Raw genomic sequence first — 17,657 nt, forward strand, 5'->3', positions numbered from 1 at the left:
CTCCTGGCCTGTGAACCAGGGGATGGGGTAAGGTCCCCATCAGCTCTGACCTCAGGTGGGTCTGGAGGAGAGAAAATCTTCTGGGGAGGGGCAGAGGAGGGATTGAGAGGAGATGCCAGAAAGAAAGGAGAGAGGAGGAGGAGCTAGAGGGGAGGAGAGGAAACTGAAGGGGGCTAAGGAGAGGGGAGGTGAAGAAAGCCATGAGAAAGTGAGCAACCCACAGAACACAGGTGTTCGAGTCTCTGCCTTGCCGTGGTGAAGTCTGTGACCTGGATCCGGTCAGACACTCTGAGCCTCGGCTTCCACACCCGAAGAGGAGATGGCAGTGCCCACTGCACTGTTGTGAAGGGGGAAAGGGCAGTTCACAAACCATAAGTGCCACACAAAGTGATATGTTGAATTCACAAGAAAAAAAGCAAGAAAGGAGGTAGGGAAGGTGGAGCCAGGGCAACAGGAGAGAGCCTTTTCGGGACTTCCCTTTCCTTGGGTGTGGACACAGGACAGCCGGTGGGAGTGGCAAGTAAAGAACCCACAGGTGGACCAGGGAGGGAACCAATCTTCCCTTGGTGAGGCCATTTGCGCCCCCTCCAGGAGACAGAATCCAGGGGCTCCCTGCGTCTCTAGCTGAGGGATCTTTGCCTGTGCAAGAACATTCTTCGTGGGGGCTGGGCAGGTCGAACGCTACTCTGGCTTCCTTCCCAGAGGCCCAGGGCAAGGACAGGGCAGTCTTGGGCTCTGGGGTCTCACGGAACGTCCCAATTTCTGTCAGACTTAAACTCTTGAAGGGCTGAGGATGCTGGTGTGAGGGGTGCACGGTTATAAAAGAAAGCCTTTGACAGAATCTTGAACAGGAAGGCTAGAAAGACAAAAAGAGAGAAATATGGCTGAAGAACATTCTGGAAAGCCCGAAACCAAGACAGTGCTCTCAGTCCACGTGGGCCCAGCCCCACAGTCCCTCCTTCTACTGCTCGTGCCTGGATCTTGGCATGTGCGAGGCCAAGGCGGGGAAGCATGGGGCCGGGGTCAGGGCAGCCAGCTCCCCTGGCAGGCTAGATTTATGATTTGGCTGAGCTGGGGAGAGAGGGAGCCTGCAATGATCCAGAGTATGAAAGGCAGCCCAGTGTTTCCTGGAGCAGCTGTGGTGCCAAAGGCAGGGACGTCCATCTGGCCTTGCTGTGTAGTACATTTGTCACCCGGATCCCGGGGCCCAGACGGCCTCCCTTCTGCCACCCGTAGCCACCGAGGCCAGCTCCCACCTTCAGCAGCTTCTGCTGTGGGACCTGCAACTCCCGTAGATGCTGAGTGTGTATGTTGGGGGAGAGCTGCCCCCTCCCTTGGGACACTCTTAGGCTTCGCCCTCCAGCTGGCACCCATCCAAGTTGGTGTCTACTCAGTGTTCCGTGGGGATGAAAAGCCCTGGAGTCAGAGAGGGGAAAGACCCTCAGACTAGTGCTGTGATCTCAGGCTGTGTTCTGAGGAGCTCTAGAGCACCTCCAAGCCACCTTAAGAGCTGCTGAAGGAAGCTGGCAGCCAGGCTCCAGCCCTTGACCCATCAACGTAGCTCTGCTTCTGTCTGATCTGGATATATACAGATAGTCTAGGTAAGATTTCACTTGAATAACGAGAAATGGAGGCTCAGAGTGATGAGAATGGGTTCTGCTGCTGAAAAGTAAACAGTTTGAAGACCACAAATCTGGTCTCATTTCAAAGAGGAAGATACAGTGGGCCAGGGAAAACCAGTAGCCCAGCCAATTGTTGGCAGAATAGGGACTAGAACCCAAGCCTCCTGGCTCCCCAGCCATGATCTCCCCATGATACTGGGCTGTCTCATTTGAGGTGCTGGCCTGAGCATTCACGGCCATTCCCTCTTTTGAATCCCAGACCCCCTCTCAACCTTGGGTGCTGTGTCCTCTCAGCTTTAGCTATGCTAGAGGGGGCTTCAGGATGTAAACCATGTGTGGCCCAGGCCAGCCGTTTTCAGGTATGAATCGAGACCTCTGTGGCTGACCCGTGATTACAGCTTCTTCTGCCCAGAGCCTGTCTCTAGGCGCCGATGCTTGGGCTATGGACACCCTGTCATCCCGGGGGCTGTTGGTCGTTATCGAGGGTTTTCTGGTAGAGCATAGGCCATTGCCTCTTCTTCCCTTTTGGTCTCTGGAGAAACTTGTCCTGTTCTACTCAGGCCTCCATTTGTCCATTTGGGATTCTGATGGTAGTTGCTGACCCAGCCACCCTCTGCCATGGTCCCTGGGTTCTGTTCCAGAAAACCCCAGACTAACATTTTTCCCAGGCAAGCAGCTCTCTCCACCCCCACCACCCGATGCCCTGCTTCTCACAGGGTCCCTCCAGCCCTGGCCACGGTTCTGGTCCCCAGCTTGGCTTGTCCTGGGTTGCGTTCCGCCTCCTTGGCTGGACTTGCTTTTCCAACCTGACGTGTTGCCCCTCCACCTCTCCTCTCTGGGTTTACAATCCCCGGCTTTCCTCCTGCTAAACACCCCTCTCAGCTCCTTCCAGCCGGCCCTTCCCCTTTAAGCAGCTCACCTGGGGGCCTCCTTCCCAGGGCAAGAACCACCACCTCCGTTTCCCAGGATTCCGTAGAAGAAAGAAATAAAGGATCCAGCATCTCTGAGGGCCAGGCATTGTGGGCAGCATTGTACCCATTTCATCCCATTTGATTCTCACAACAGCCCTATGAAATAGATATTAATATTCTCTCTTGTCATATAGGGAAACTGAGTCTCAGAGATTTAGCAGCTTGCTCAAGGTCACACAGTTGATAAATTTACACTTCTGGTCCTGCCTAACCCCTGAGCCAAGGCAGTCAACCACAATAGCGAGCTGCCTGGGCGGTCACCTCGCATGGTCAAGCCAATTACCCTTAGGACGAGGGTGGCACAGCCTGTGGTGCTGTGTCTCCAAAGAGCTCCTCCCAGCGCCAAATCCTTCACTCTGTTTACCTCGTTCCCCATTTCTCCCTACAGACCTATCAGCACACACCCATCATGGCAGGAAAATGTAGGAAGGAGAGGCAGGGGCCTCCCTGCTTTCACAGGTCAAGAAAGAGTAATCACTTTTGCACTCGTTGAGAACCACCATAATTGTTTGCAAAGCAAGAGGTAAATATGAAAGCCATAGATGGGGTCCTGGCCTCCGCTGTGGTAGCCAAGATGTGAAACAGAGAGGTGTTCAGACCTACAGGTGGCTAATCTTACAGGAGAGTGGGAGATGAGAGGCTGTGGAATATCCTCTACTCCCCACTACACTCTCTGCAGTCCTGGCTTCCCTCCAAATGAATTGTGCAGGCAGCCTGGAGTTACCACTCATCCTGTTATCTGTGGGGTGTCTTGGTGGGGAGCATAGAGGAGGGAAGGTTGAGGAAGTCAGGCTGTAGTGGCGCCAGGCTGGTGGCATACTCCAGAAGAGCTTGCTGTCCTCCCAGCCCAGGACCCACAGGAAGCCTGGTGAAGAGGATATAGCTCTAAGATGGGGCAGGTGGGGAGAGGCTTCTGAGGCTTCTGGACAATGGGCATGGGGACAGGTGGGCTTGAGGTGGGGAGGACAATGACCAAAATGGGAGCATAAAAGGACCTGGGCTGGGAAAAGGAGGGGCGATACCGCTAACTATTTGGTGAAATGCTTCTTCTTCCAAAGTTGTTCCCCGAGAGTATTCGGCAGGGGGAGCTGACTGCTGACAGCAGCAGCTGTGGGGGTGGCAGGAGCGGGAGGGGTGGCATTATCACCCTCTCAGAGCGGGTGGCAAGGGGGCGGGGAGGAAGGGATGGTGTCTCCTGCCTGTTCTGGAATCTGTGTCTCTCACTGCCCATCCCCCATCTCCAAATCCAGGAGGAAAGAGGGATTGGATGAATTTAGAGAGGGACAGATAGATGCTCTGGGAAGATGCACGCACTGCTTCTCACCCTCCTCTCTTGCTCACATGCACACATACGGTCTCTCACACACTCTTACACACACACTCTCTCTTCCTCCCTCTCTCACTCTCTAAGCCAGGGCATTACACTACTGCTCTCTGGTCCAGCCGAAGTTGGGAAGAATAATCCACTCCACGAGGATAAATCATCCTAAACCATCCTCAGGCAGCTTTGAGGAAACACGGGAGAGGAAGCCAGCCCTTGTGGGATGGCCAGGGCTTGGCCAGCTGGGAGGACAGTCTGGCGCTGGTGATTGGTGTGTCACAGCCGGGCTGCGAGCTGCTTCCAGCGCTTTTGTCTGGTGCTGGGAGTGAGGCTTAGCAGTGCGAGGGACAATCGGAGCTGCTGGGGGGGCAGGCTGCCGCATTGTGTCCTGCTTTCCGGCAGCCAGACCAAGCCGCCTGGAGCTGCTCGTCAGGTTTTCTTGCTGACCTCACCTGAGCACAGTGGCCTGGGTGGACTCTCCAGGGAAATGTTGGTTTCTCCCCGTGAGCAGTAGCAGCAGTCCTGGCTCTCCCGGACTGAGAACTCATCAGCCCCAGCAAGCCTGGAGCCCCTTTCAGGGATCTGTAACTGGCGTGCCTGTGGCCCCAGGTCTGCTCCCAGGCGTGAGCTGAAGTCCTGACCTCTGTCACTGGGGGCGAGGAGTGGGAGAGCCCAGAGCCCAGCTGCTGCCCAGGCTCTGGCAGACAGCAGGCTGATGGTGCTGGCTTCCCCGGGACTGCTTCTCCTGCCTGCTGTCTGATTTCCCTGCATGGTGCCCGCAGCTGAGCTGCTACGGGTGAGTACTTGGACAGATGTCCCTTTCTGCGCTCGCTGGATGTACCCAAGTGAGTCACAGTGGACCAGCTCTGACGGTGTATTTTCAGAGACTAGACGTTAGTTTGCCTCACCTCATGCCAGCTGGCTGGGGTGGGAGATCTAGGGAGCAGGGCCAATAGGGGGTGAGGAGGTGGGGCATCAGGGAGCTGGGGCTGCAGGTATTTTTCTCGGGAGTCAGGAGACCCTGGAAGAAGTTTCTCCTACTTATTCCCTCTCCTGGTTGGGTAGAGATGTGTCTAAGAGCATGTGAAGGGATGGTGTCTCCGAAATGCCCCACACCCACAGGTGCTCCAGGCTTTCACTTGTACTCTTACTGCTTAACCCCTGCTAGGTAAAGTGCATAGATTGCAGAGTGAGATCTGCCCTTTCCTTTCCATGGTCATGTGGCCTCCTCCGACGCTGACATTATCCTCCCAAAGCCATTGAAAAGTCTCTGTGATCCTTCTGCTTTTGCCCTGGAGTCCCTGACCCATGGGCTGCTGGGCTTCTCAGAGTCACTTTGCTATCAGCGCTGCCAAGAAAGGACACGGGACCTCTTTTTTTCTTTGCAAACAGTGGTGGGTCCCCGCTTTGAATGTGCACAAAATCCAACACCACAAGGCTGGAGAACCACAGCCTTGGGGACCCAGGGACCCTCTGTTATAGCCTGGATCCCTGCCTATCCATTAAAACCCTTCCCCTTGGTGGTTACAGTTTTGTTTTCAGCTTGGGCTGCCTCCGGGAATAAGGAGGCCTAGGAGGCCGCCACATGCTTCCTGTATCCATAACGGGTTCTCAGTGATCTGTTTTGCCATCACAGGGATGCCCATCTTCCTCGAATTCCTAACATGCCTGCGATCGTGTTTTCTCTCCTTTGTGATAGTATGGTCTTTGCTTATATCTCCCTAAGTTTCATATGATGAGTATGTTTTGACAAGATAACCTCTGAGGTCCCACTGGGAACATTTCCAACTTTCCAGAAGGTTGTGTGTGGGAAAACTCTGTGGTGCACCCCCACCCCCACCTAGTATACCCCAATCCTTTGGAGCTTGTCTGAAATCTAAGGCAGGGCTGAAGGACCATGATTCTGACTCATCTGAGATTTTCCTTCTTACAACTCACTCAGTAATCACGGCATGGAGGGTGCAGCAGTGTTTAGGTCAAGGTTTCTCAACAGCAGCACATTGAAAATTGCAGATGGATAATTCTTGGTGGGGCCGAAGGGGAGTGTCCTATGCCCTGTAGGATGTTTGGCAGCTTCCCTGGCTTCCACCTGTGAGATGCCAGTAGCACCTTCATTTGCGACAGCCCCAAGTGCCTCCAGACATTGCCAAAGGTTCCTCAAGGGCAAAATTACTCCTGGCTGAGAACTACTGGTTCAGGTGAACACTGCTGCTGCTCCATCTTCTCCTTGGGCCCCCATGTGGCCTTTGGTCCCCTGAGACTCGGTCTCATCCTAGCCAAGTGAAGTGTAACCATGTCTGGCCTAATAGTGCAAAGGCTTGGGCTCTGGGCTTGTGTGATCTTGCTCACGTTCTCACCCAATCCTGACTGGAGAATCACTTCTGCCAGCCTCCACCAACCTCCAGCTCTTTCTAGTGGAAATGCGGTGGTGAGTCTCGGCTGCTGGTTTGGGTCCTCCATCTGTGCAGTGTGAAGTCTGGGAAGGAAAATCCCACTGTAGGGTACCACTGTTCCTTCTTGACTCCTGCTCAAAAGCTAAAAGTGGCATCAAGGCCAGGATGGGTTTAGCATCCAGAGCATGTGTGAGCATACACACACGTGTGCGTATATTTACACATACACTTGCTGGCAGCATTCTGGGTCCTGTAATGAATGTGAATGATGTGGAGGTGAGCCCTGCCCTGGGGAGCTGTTGAGTGAGACAGACATCATGTTCTGCACCAATAATGAAATAAATCAATCGAGAGGATTCTGTACCTTGCTTGGATTAAGTCTCATCCTAAAGGCAAAATAATTCTGAAGAAGAGTAAGCAGAGGCTCTTGAGTTTCTTGTTATCAGAATCCCTGTGGGGTCACAGGGGTCCTGTTCTTCATTGGTCCAGGAAGGCTCCGTAAAGGAGACATTCCAGAACCTATGATGTGAACAGGTGGCAGTGTGGTTGTGTGTGTGCATGTGTGTACATGTATGTCATATATTGTGAAGCCCTCGGGTCCTTCTCTTACTTGACAGTGAGTTTGGGGGACAGGTAGAGAAGACAGCTCAGGAGTGCCCTTGTCTCCTCCCAGGCAGGCAAAGTTACTCCTGGTTGAGAACTACTGGTTCAGGTGAACCCTGCTGCTGCTGCTACATCCTCTCCTTGGGCCCTCATGAGGCCTTTGGCCCCATAAGACTGGATCTCAACATGGCCAAGTATTTGGCCAAGGGCAAAATCCTTCTGTGTAGGAAGTATTTCCTCCTGTGTAGGAAAAAAGGTGCCGCCCTTCTTTCCATGTCTCCCATTGACTCTGCAGAAACTTGCCCTCAGAGCTGGAGGGCAGGATCCCCAGCTCCCCCTTAGCAGAGGAGGGATTGATAGGAAGCCTCATTGTGCAGATAAGTTATTGGCCAAAATCCAGTTTGTGGAAGGGAGCTGAGAGGTGCTCCAGGTGCCACAAACCAGCAAATCATCTCTTAATCGGCCTGCTGGGCTTTGAAATGCCTTGTATGATCCATTTCAGCAGATTTTATCTGTAATGATGCTCGATACTGGTAGGTAAGTTTACAATCTCTAAACAGCATCTAAAGAACAGGGACAGGGAGGTGGCTGGACAGTGCTGCCTGGGATCTTTAGTCACCCCAGACAAGCCACAGCATATTGTTTTTAGGGCCCTGAGTCTTCATGGTCTCTGCCTAACTACGCAGAATCAGTTTGCCCCCAGCAACTGTTTGGGAGCCTTCACCCTTCTCTTTTCTGACCTTTACTCCCCAAGGAACCAATTTTCTCTGAAAAGCTCAGTGGACATTGGAGTAAGGGAAAGAAATCTCGCCAGATGGACAGCTTTGGGGTAATAAGCAACTCTGTGATTTGCACCTTTCCAACCTCTAGGGTGTAATGCTCTGAGGTTTGCAGTTTCATGGCCCCAGGACAGAGCTGGGTCACATCTACCGTGTGTCTATTCTGTTCTGTGCTGGTCTGTGAAACTTCCAAAAGTGACATGAGGATTACCCAACGTGGAACAGAGACAGAGAGGTCCTTCAGAGGCCCTCGTGGGCTGCCGTAGAAGGCACAGCACATGTCCATGAGATCAGGTGCAGAATCAGGAAGCCTTTCCAGAACCCTGGTGGGCCAGTCCAGGGTCGACTATGAGGGGAAGGTTCAGAGCCAGGACACTGCCTCTGCAGTCTCAGTGCAGCTCTGCACTTGGGACCTTTCTCCCCACAACTAAGCCTGGCAACATCAGGCAGCAGACCCCAGCTCACAGCGTTCCCTGACCCGCCAGCAGCCTCTGTGTGGCTGCTGGGAATCTGCAGGGGCTCTGAGCCTCCCATCTGAAGCTGATGGGACAAGGGGCCATCTGTGGACAATAGGAGCTTCTCATAGGGTTAGGGATTCCAAGACCGGTCTCCCAGAGCAGGGGTGTGGACTCTCTCAGAACATATGCTGGTTAGATGCAAAAAGATTGTTTTCCTCTAGCAGAGCAGGGAGAAAGATGTGGAGGGGACATTTTGGAGAAGAGGGACTCCTGTCCGTACTGTGTCAATTAGCAACAGAAGCCCCACTGGCCATCCGTAACAGGTGGGATTACACAGGTGGGATTCCTCTTGAAGTACACGGATGGCACAGCCTGTTTCTCCAGAGCAGAAGGGCTGCATTCATGCCTGCATTCATTTCTTTATCCAACTTTTACCGAGTGCTTACCAGGCTAGAGCTAGGTGATGTGTCTCTGGCTTTGAGGAGCTCCCAGTCTTGAGGAGGATGAGGCTGATATGTCAGCCTGAATCTGAAGTAAAATTTCAGATTTTTACTCCCAGTCTCGAGGAGGATGAGGCTGATGTGTCTCGAGGAGGTGTGGTAGCCCTCACGGGCATGAAAGCCCAGATGAGGCGAGATTAGTTGTTTTCTCTGGCCATTCTCCCAGCAAAGCTTTCCAGGCCCCACCCCAAGGCCTTAGGAGATAACAGATGTGAGGTCAAGTCACAGCTGGAAGCAGCAGGCTTGCTCCCAAACTGCCAAGTCCTAGAGAGACTTATTAATATCTGCCCCCCAGGGCTGGCAGGAGGCTGCTCAGTGTCCCTTAATTGTTCACTCTGTGTTACTTGCTTTCCGTAATCTGTGTGCTCCCTCTCTTCCTCCTGCTGCTGTCTGCCTGTCCAACTGGTCACTTCACCCTCAGTTTCCCATTCCGCCCCTCCGGTGGGATCCGGGTGGTTGGGGCTCTGTAGACTCAACCTTAGCACATGGAGGATATAGACGGTGTTTGATTTTAGCAGAGTATGGGCTTTGTCCTATCCCTTCTGCCTCACCTCCACACTGGGGTTTCATGCTAGAGCTGGGTGCCACACCTTCTTTTCAGGAAACCTGGCTGTGAGTTCCTGGCTCTGCCATTAAAGCCCTATCACCTCAGTTTCCTTGCCTACGAAAGGAGGGGTTTTCTAGAACAGTCGTTCTCCCAGTGTGTTCCTTGCACCATAGCACAGCATCACTTGGGGACTTGTTAGAAATGCAGATTCTCGAGTCTCACCCCAGATGGAGAATCAGGATCTCCGTGGCTGGGGGCCAGCAGCCAGGGTTTCTGCATGGCTTCTGGGTGGTTCTGACGCAGCTCAGGTTTGAAGACCACTACTCTTGCACATCTCTAGGGCCCCCTTCCAACTGCACTTCTGTGGCTGGTCTCAGCATTTTCCAACTTGGGGTAAGTAACCAGTGACTTGCAAAGATCCAGTGACCACATTCTGGAGCACTGCCAGCTATTTTGCAGGTATCATAAAATTCTCAAAATTGAAAACAAAAAAATCCAAAAAACCCAACCCCAACAAAACCTACTCCTTATGTCCTGATTTTTCCCGAAAGGGATTCAAGGTAGTTAACATCCCCATTAATTTCAGTGTCTCTCTTCTCCCAGTCCCTGTCAGGAGGAGGCTGCAGAAGTATCTGTGCAATCCTGTGACCAATACAGGGCATCCGTCCATAGCACACACCATGGCCTCAGCAGCATAAACACTCCTGCCCTTTCAGAGCCTCTGGGGAGAGTGGTGCCTCAGTGATTTTCATAAGGGCTCTATCCCCAGAGGAGCAGAATGCCCTAACATCTCTCTCCTGCTGCTGGCATTTAGCCCATTGCTGAGTTAATTCGAGCAGTGCTAATAACCAGTTTGAGGGAGAGGACCTCTTGCAGACCCCTAAATCCTACTCACTGGGGTGCTGATAACAGGATAAGAATCCTGCCTGGCCACCTGCAGCCATTCAAAAACAGCACGTAAAAGGCCCGCCGCTGGCTGGATTCTGTGGAGATACCAAAAGAGGCAGACCTTTTGTCCCTGTCCTTTGTGAACCCATGTATGGGGGAAAGAAGACTGCATTTTCAATGTTTAGTAGAGTTTCCCCCCCGACCTGGATTTTTCCCTTCCTAGGACTTTCCCCTCTCCAAGCTTTCTCTCTCTCTCTCTCTCTCTGTCTCTCCCCTGTCTTCCCGGCACCACTTTCCTGGAGGTCCTCAAACCCCAGCCCATATGGGTCCACTGGGTCAGGCACAGCATCCCTTTTTCCGCAGGTTCTGTGAGGGCCCAGCCCCAGCTGAGACCTTTCCTGGCCTCTCTCCGGTCTCCAAGGAGCCTGCAAGAAATGCAGCCTGAGAAAACAGCCTCCCTTCCCTTCCCCCACCTCTCTGTTCTTCTTCTCCACAATCCCGGGCCCCACACAAGCTCCCCAAGGCCTGCTAGCTCATGGCCCTCCTAAACTCATGTTTTATGCAGGAACATCCCCATTCTCATGGAAAGTGCAGCAAAGTTTGGGAAAGAATTTCAAACCTCTTTTGAAGATGGTGGAGCAAATTCAGGGTTATAGGGTTAACTTCAGCTGAGAGTTTTTTCTTGGCTGAGTGGACACCCCCTTGGCAAGTGTGCATGTGTGTGTGTGTGTGTGTGTGTGTGTGTGTGTGTGTGTTCCTTTCTACCCAGCATTTGCATTGCAGGAAAGTAGGGGGAAGACCAGCACACTTACACACCACACACACACACACCCCAACACACACACACACACACACACACACACACACACACACACACACACACACACTCCGGGCCTGCCTCATCTCCCAGTGCCCCCTCCTGCCTCTCTTGCCTTATAGGGAGCAACAGGAGTGACTTGTCTTGGATTTAAACATCCTTTGGAAGCACAGGGAAAAAAGATCATTTGTTTCGAATGTTAGAAGGAGATGAAAACTTGTGTGCAACTTTGGTTTTGGTGATTTTTCAGAAGATCTCATGTCTCTTTGTTTCAAAATGTCAAAAATGGTTGTATATAATTGATTTAATAAAAATGAAACTATCTTGTTGGGTATATCAAATTGTATGTTGCAGTTTGCTCTGCTAATAAATTCAAATTTCCCGTTATAAAAGCACCTGTCCTTTCAGAAGTCTCTCGCATGCACTGTCTTCTGACACTTTTTAATAAGTAGGCAAAGCCTTGAAGAGAAGAAACCATCTACAACACACTTAGAGTAAGACAAAGGACAGTATTATGCTTTCTGGACTTGGTGTTGGCAAGAAACAGAAAAGCACTTATTTTCAGAAAAGGAATTGTGGAAAGAAAGGAGAGGAAAACCTTTAAATCTCATTGAACACAATTTACTCCACAGAATTTTATCTAATCAGCCTCATTCTTTGAGCCATCACCTTGAGTCATACTTGATTCTTCTAACACTTCATTTTTATCGTCTTCCCGGAGTCCTGAAAACTGAAGATTTGCCTAAATTGGGACAAGCTTCTCTCTCTTTTCACATGTTAATTTATTTCTTGATTTGGACTATGTTTTTCCAAATATGGCTCCATTTCTTTTCACATGCAGTAGAAGATGGAAGGGGCAGATTGGAACCATAGGCTGGCGTGGCCACCCTGTTGGGGGATGGGATTTTCTTGGGAGATCCCCCAGCTTTCTCTGGGCTCACACTTCCTCCTGCAAGATTCCAGCTATCTGCAGCATTGAGCAGCTGGGCGCTGGGGTTTGGGAGCTTTTGGGGGTAGATCTATCAAACACTGTGGCCATTCCCCTTTTACCTCTTCACAGGTCTGCCTCCAAATCCTAGATCCAGTACTTTCGCGGAAGCTGAAGTTGCTGGGGACAACATTTTTCTCATTTTTCTTTCTCTTTTCTTTTTTTTTAAGAGACACTCTATCACCCAGGGTGGAGTGCAGTGGTGCAGTCATAGTTCACTGCAGTCTCCAACTCCTGGGCTCAACTGATCCTCCTGTTTCAGCTGGGACAGAGTAGTTAGAACTACAGGCAAGTGCCACCCACCAGGCTAATTTCTTTAAAAAAAATTTTTTTTTTTAAATTTAGAGACAGGGTCTTGCTATATTGCCCCGGCTGGTCTTGAACTCCTGGCTAGAAGCAATCCTCCTGCCTTGGCCTCTCAAAGTGCTGGGATTACAGGTGTGAGCCACTGTGCCTGGCCATTTTTCATTACAGTAATCCATTTTACTTCCTCTGCACTTACAAGTTGAAATGTACTTGGATTCTCAGGAACAACTGATTTTTCTGTAGGTCATTTAGAAAGGAATGTCAAATAAGATGCATCATTATATCCAGACGAAAAGATTGATGTAGCTTTTTTAACTTAAAATCTCACGGTGTAATTTTTAGAAATGGTTGGGGAACATAAAAATACCCTATCCTAGACACTTTATTCATTCTAAAAGTTTTAGGATCCAGAAACGTATTTGAAATCATATATTTCAAAGAAGTCTTTGGGACAAACGGGGAAATTATTTTTTCCCGTATGTGATTTTTCTGGGCCTTTACATTTTCGGTTGTGTCCCTGGGGAACTGCCTGTGTCAGACAAATTTAGAATAAAATCTAATTTCCTCTTTCCTTCTCTGAAGCTTTTGTTTTAATTACTTTTTTTTTTAAGTAGAACTTTTTTTCAATTTAAATTCTACTTCAGATTCAGGGGATACAAGTGCATGCTTGTTGAATGGGTATATTGTGTACTGGTGAGGACTGGGCTTCTAGTGTACCCATTACCCAAATAGCAAACATTGTACCCAATGGGTAACCTTTGTCGTTATTCTTAATGAAAACTATTTGTGATGTGCCCAGGATTCTGCTGTGGGTTTTTGTTGGAGCAGAGGAGCCCCAGAGGGAGAGAGAGCAAAGAGACAAAGACATGGGCCCAAACAGAAGCCACAGACGGACATGAAGAGGCACGGACATATTGGCAGCCCCCGACTCACAAGCGACAGCAAAGGGGGGTTTTAGTGGCAAACCCAGATGCTCTCCTTCTGAGGCCACCCCTGCTGGCCAGAATGGGAGTCATAAGGTTAGTGGGAGGGCCTCCAAACACTTTGCCAGGCTTCTTCATTAGCTGTGGAGTTGGGGAGGAGGTGAGGCAGACAGACCTGAGGGGAGGGTTCCCACTGGACCTTCAGAGCCCGCCTGCAGCTTCCAATCCCTGAGGGATGGCCCTATGTGAATGAGCTTAGGTGGTGGGGCGGGGAGGGGTGGGGAGATGATGGGCGGTGGGGGGATGTGGGGGAGTGAAGAAGTGAAGGAGAAGAGAAGAAGGAAGGAAGGAAGGAAGGTTACTTAGAGAACGATGGGCAAGCCCTCCATAGCAAAGCGTTGTAGGAAGGAAAAGGCGGCCTGTACCAGCCTTGCTAGCTGGTTATTTCTTTACTCCTTTGCACGTAAGACCAATGATGAAGCTGATGATGAATTTCTTACTAAGAGCCAAACTCTTGGAATGACCTACCCTTGCTTCTCTCTCCTTCCTCCTCTTTTCCCTATCCCTTACGCTGTCCCTTACCACTCCCTTTCCCTTTGCTTCCACAGCAGGGGTAAGATAATCATAACACTAACATTTATTGGGCAATTACTGGGTGCCAGGCTCAGGTGAACTGGCCCTGGTCAACCAGGTCCTGCCCAACTCTTAAATTCAATTTGGTAAACATCAGTAGCCTCCAATCTTTAGTGGTAGGTGAGGGCTGTAGGCCTCCTCCTCACCTCATTCCTGGGTTACCATGAAAGTCAATCTCAGGCTAAATTCTGCCTGCTTAAGATATTTATTAGCAAACCAGCACAAAACAGTCACACAGCCTGTTCTGGAAACTCAAGGAAGTCCTGGCTCTCTGATCCTTTAAGTGATCCAGCAGTACCTGGCCTGAAAGGTTCTCTCGAGGCCTGAAGTGTTCCCTCGAGGCCTGAAAGGTTCCCTCGAGACAGTTGCCACAGGATTTGGTCAACCATCTGGTGCAGGGATTCTGAGCCTTGGAGGAGATGCTAAAGAAATGGGGATTGTTCACCCTAAAGGAGAGTTTCATAGGGGAGCCTGAATGAAGCTACAACTGACTAAACACTTTGATGACTTTTTTTATTTTAATTTTCAAACTTTGAGATGCTATAAAACAAATATAGAAAACCACACAAAGTAGGTGTTTTAGTAATGTGTTATTATAAAGTTAAGCTTTTTACACCATCACCCAAGTCAAGTAATAGGACTCTGCCAGCGATTCTAGAAGCTTCTCTGTGCTCCCCCAAAAGTAGCTTGGCTTTCTTGTGTGTCTTTATAGGGTTTTTCCCCTCCCCTGGATGATTTATTGTGCACAAGGTGAGGCTCCAGCTTCCTGAGCTCAGAACAACGCATAATGCATTGAATCTGCAGGAGAAAAAATTTAAGTTAGACTGTAAAAAGAAAGTTCAGGATTTTAGAACACTAGAAATCAATGACATGAGGACAGAGAAAAAAATGAAACAAAACAAAACTAAACAAAATCCTTGAGATGACTTAGATGTACTTCTGGTTGGAGGCAGGGAAATAAAGGAGACGAGCCTTAAAGATCACCCCAATGCCTGGAGCTGCCCCTCAAAATTAGACTGGCCACATGCCCCTTGCTTCTTCTGACCAGCAGGAGGTTGAGGAGTGCTGCAGGTGGGGTTGGGGAAACGGACACCAGGCTCAGGTGAACTGGCCCTGGTCAACCAGGTCCTGCCCGACATCCCGCAGCCGCCCTGCCTGGCCAGCTGGGGTCTGCCTGGTGTCTACAACCCCTCCTTCTGTGATCAGAGGCACGCTCTTCCTCCTGATGTCTTTAATCCTGCCTCAGCCGGTCAGAGAGAGTGACTCTCGAAAGAGAGAATGACCAGCTGGTGGACAGGCCTGGGATCTGAGCCCATGCCATTCCCGGGTGACCAGGGCAGCCGAACAAATACACTCTGGCCCTAGGCCCAAGGGACATCAGGCAAGGTGCCTGGAGGAAATGGGGCAGTAGAATAAGAGGAGAGTGAATGGTCTCCCTGCTTTTTCTCCATTCAGTGTGTGGTTTCCATGGGACTCTAAATGTGTTTACAGGCAGCAGACCTGGGGAGTTGGGGGTGGTGCGTGAAGGGATCTGGGCTGCGTGGCTGCAGGGACTAGAAAGGGAAGACCAGGGGTTGGTGGGGGAACAGGAGGAGGGCTGGGGCACTTCAAAAAACCAAATAAAAAGTTGGCTGTTGAATGCTTTTTGCCAACCGTAGTCAATTCTTAATTATCCCCGTAATGGGCGGGAGCAGTGGCAGGAATCATGCAAAGTAGCAAACAATCTCAAACCATTTAAGCTACATGATTTTTTAAAAGAGAGAGAAGATTTCCCTTCCTAATGATGTCTGGCTCAGGCTGATGTTAAATGAGGGAAGTATTAACAGCGCGCTCCCCAGGGATCGAGGCTAGAGCCAGTCTTATTTAATGTGTTTATGAATTATTTAGCATCCACATTTCCTGATTTTGTGAACCAGTGCTGGGAGGGGGCTGTCAGTCCTCCCAGGAGCCAGAGGAAACCCTCTTTCGGAGACTATGCCCTCACTGGAGGAAATCCTCCACATGGGAAATGAGGAAGGGTTTGGAGGTGTCAGGCTAACCAGCTGCTGCTCGTGGGACACGAGAAGTCAAGAGGCACGACCCTCCACCCTTGTCCTACCTGTGGCTAAAAGGAGTGTAGGTCTTTGCTCTAAAGCATTGCATGGCTCCCAAATTCTCTCTAAATTAAGTGCAGCCAAAGCCCTCCGCTGTACGGTCCCAGCCTCTGTTCCTGTCACTCCACCCCTGACTTGAGGAGCACAGCCTACAGGGGCTGATGACCTGCCATGGTGATGTGGCCAAATGCAAAGCACTTGGAATTATACCCAGACTTCCAACTCAGAGACTCCATCCATCCATGTCACACCAGATCCTGGTTGCCTCCTAAACCCACATCACCTGTTTCTGGAATGTGACCCCTGCTGCTTCCATCTACTGTCAGGATTCTGTCTATCTCAAGTGCCACCTCCTCTGAGAAGCTGAGAAGCCTTTCCGGCTCCAAAAGTGTTCTGTCTCCACTCAAAAAACAGTGCCCGTGTGCCTCTCTCATGGCTTGGGTCAAGCTCTGCCTGTGTGACAGCTTCGGTGTTCTTGTCTCATTCTGCCTCCAGCATGCTGCTTTGTCCTCGGTGTTTTGTTCAGGAGCTCGTTGAGAAGTGAATGGGGACCTCCATGGGAAAGAGTAGGAAGTGAGTGTAGGAAGTTAGATCTGACTCTCATAGGCCAGACATGCTCTCAGGGATGTGCTGACCTTATTTCTCAATGGGACCCTACATGTTGGTTTTCCCAGGAAGCTGTCAAATGCATCCTGGCCACACATGAACCAAGGCTGGGGTCACGTCTTTCCCTTGTGGAACATGGAGCAGCCCTGGGACGGAAGGCCTCCCAAAGCGGGGTGCCCAGTCCCCTACCTCAGCATCACCTGTTGCACCGGGCCCAACACAAGCTCTGAGGGGCCTAGGACCCACATTGTAACCAGCTCTTCAGGTGTCTCTTATGTTACGCGCAGGACAGTGTGAGAACTGCTCCCAAAGGGAGGGAGGGCAGGCCCCTGCAATTTGTGGAGGGCAGTTGGAGGGGGTGCACAAGCACATGTCTATTTAACACACACCAGCCTGCAAGAGCCAAGTGTGTGTTCATGCCCACATTTATGGGTGCCACTGCAGTAACCATGTCCGTTCTTTCTTTGCCATATCCTCAAAGGGCTACCTGGTGACATGCTTTAAAAAATAACTTAGGGATACATGCTACAACATGGATAAACCCTGAAGACATTATGCTAAGTGAAATAAGCCAGACACAAAAGGGCAAATACTGTAAGAGTCCACTGATATGAAGAGCCTACAGTAGCCAAATTCAGAGACAGATAGTAGGACTATGGTTCTCAGGAGCAGGTGGGGAATGGGGATTGGGAATTACTGTTTAGTGGGCAGAGTTTCAGCTGGGACAGTTGAGTGGGTGCTGGAGATGAATGGTGGTGATAGTACACAGCAGCGTGAATGCACTTCAGAGACAGATAGTAGGACGGTGGTTCTCAGGAGCAGGTGGGGAGTGGGGCTTGGGGAATTACTGTTTAGTGGGCAGAGTTTCAGCTGGGACAGTTGAGTGGGTGCTAGAGATGAATGGTGGCGATAGTACACAGCAGCGTGAATGCATTTAAAGATCCTGAACTGGACACTGAAAGATTGTTAAAATGGTAGATTTTGTGTTATGGATACTTCACCACAATAAAAATAATAATAATTTGGGTCATTGCCCAAATGGAAGAGCATCCAGGAAGAGCATGGCTGGCCAGAATGATTGGCCTTGGTCCTGGTCTTGAAGCTCTCCAGGGAAGCTGACCATCAGTCACCACTGCCCACCCCAGCGTCCCTGAAACAGGGAGTGCTTCCTTGGTCCTTTAGATCCACACCAGAATGCATCATCCTGGG

The 17,657-nt window shown here is 50.6% G+C and overlaps 1 protein-coding gene across 5 annotated transcripts in view; it reads left to right on the forward strand.

Annotated features, from left to right (window-relative positions):
- The window catches only part of SEMA5B (semaphorin 5B), a 119,746-nt gene that overhangs the window by 30,320 nt on the left and 71,769 nt on the right, over window positions 1–17,657 (forward strand). Inside the window, exon 1 of one of the 5 annotated variants that reach the window (XM_017855372.1) lies at window positions 4,415–4,710. The exons of the other annotated variants lie outside the window; for them this stretch is intronic. The gene's annotated coding sequence lies outside the window, so the exon portion shown is untranslated. Of the gene's footprint in view, window positions 1–4,414; window positions 4,711–17,657 lie in introns of those variants that run through there. 5 annotated transcript variants of the gene reach the window in all.

The sequence above is a fragment of the Rhinopithecus bieti genome, unplaced genomic scaffold (genome assembly GCF_001698545.2).
Source record: "Rhinopithecus bieti isolate Rb0 unplaced genomic scaffold, ASM169854v2 scaffold_39586, whole genome shotgun sequence".
NCBI lineage: Eukaryota > Metazoa > Chordata > Mammalia > Primates > Cercopithecidae > Rhinopithecus > Rhinopithecus bieti.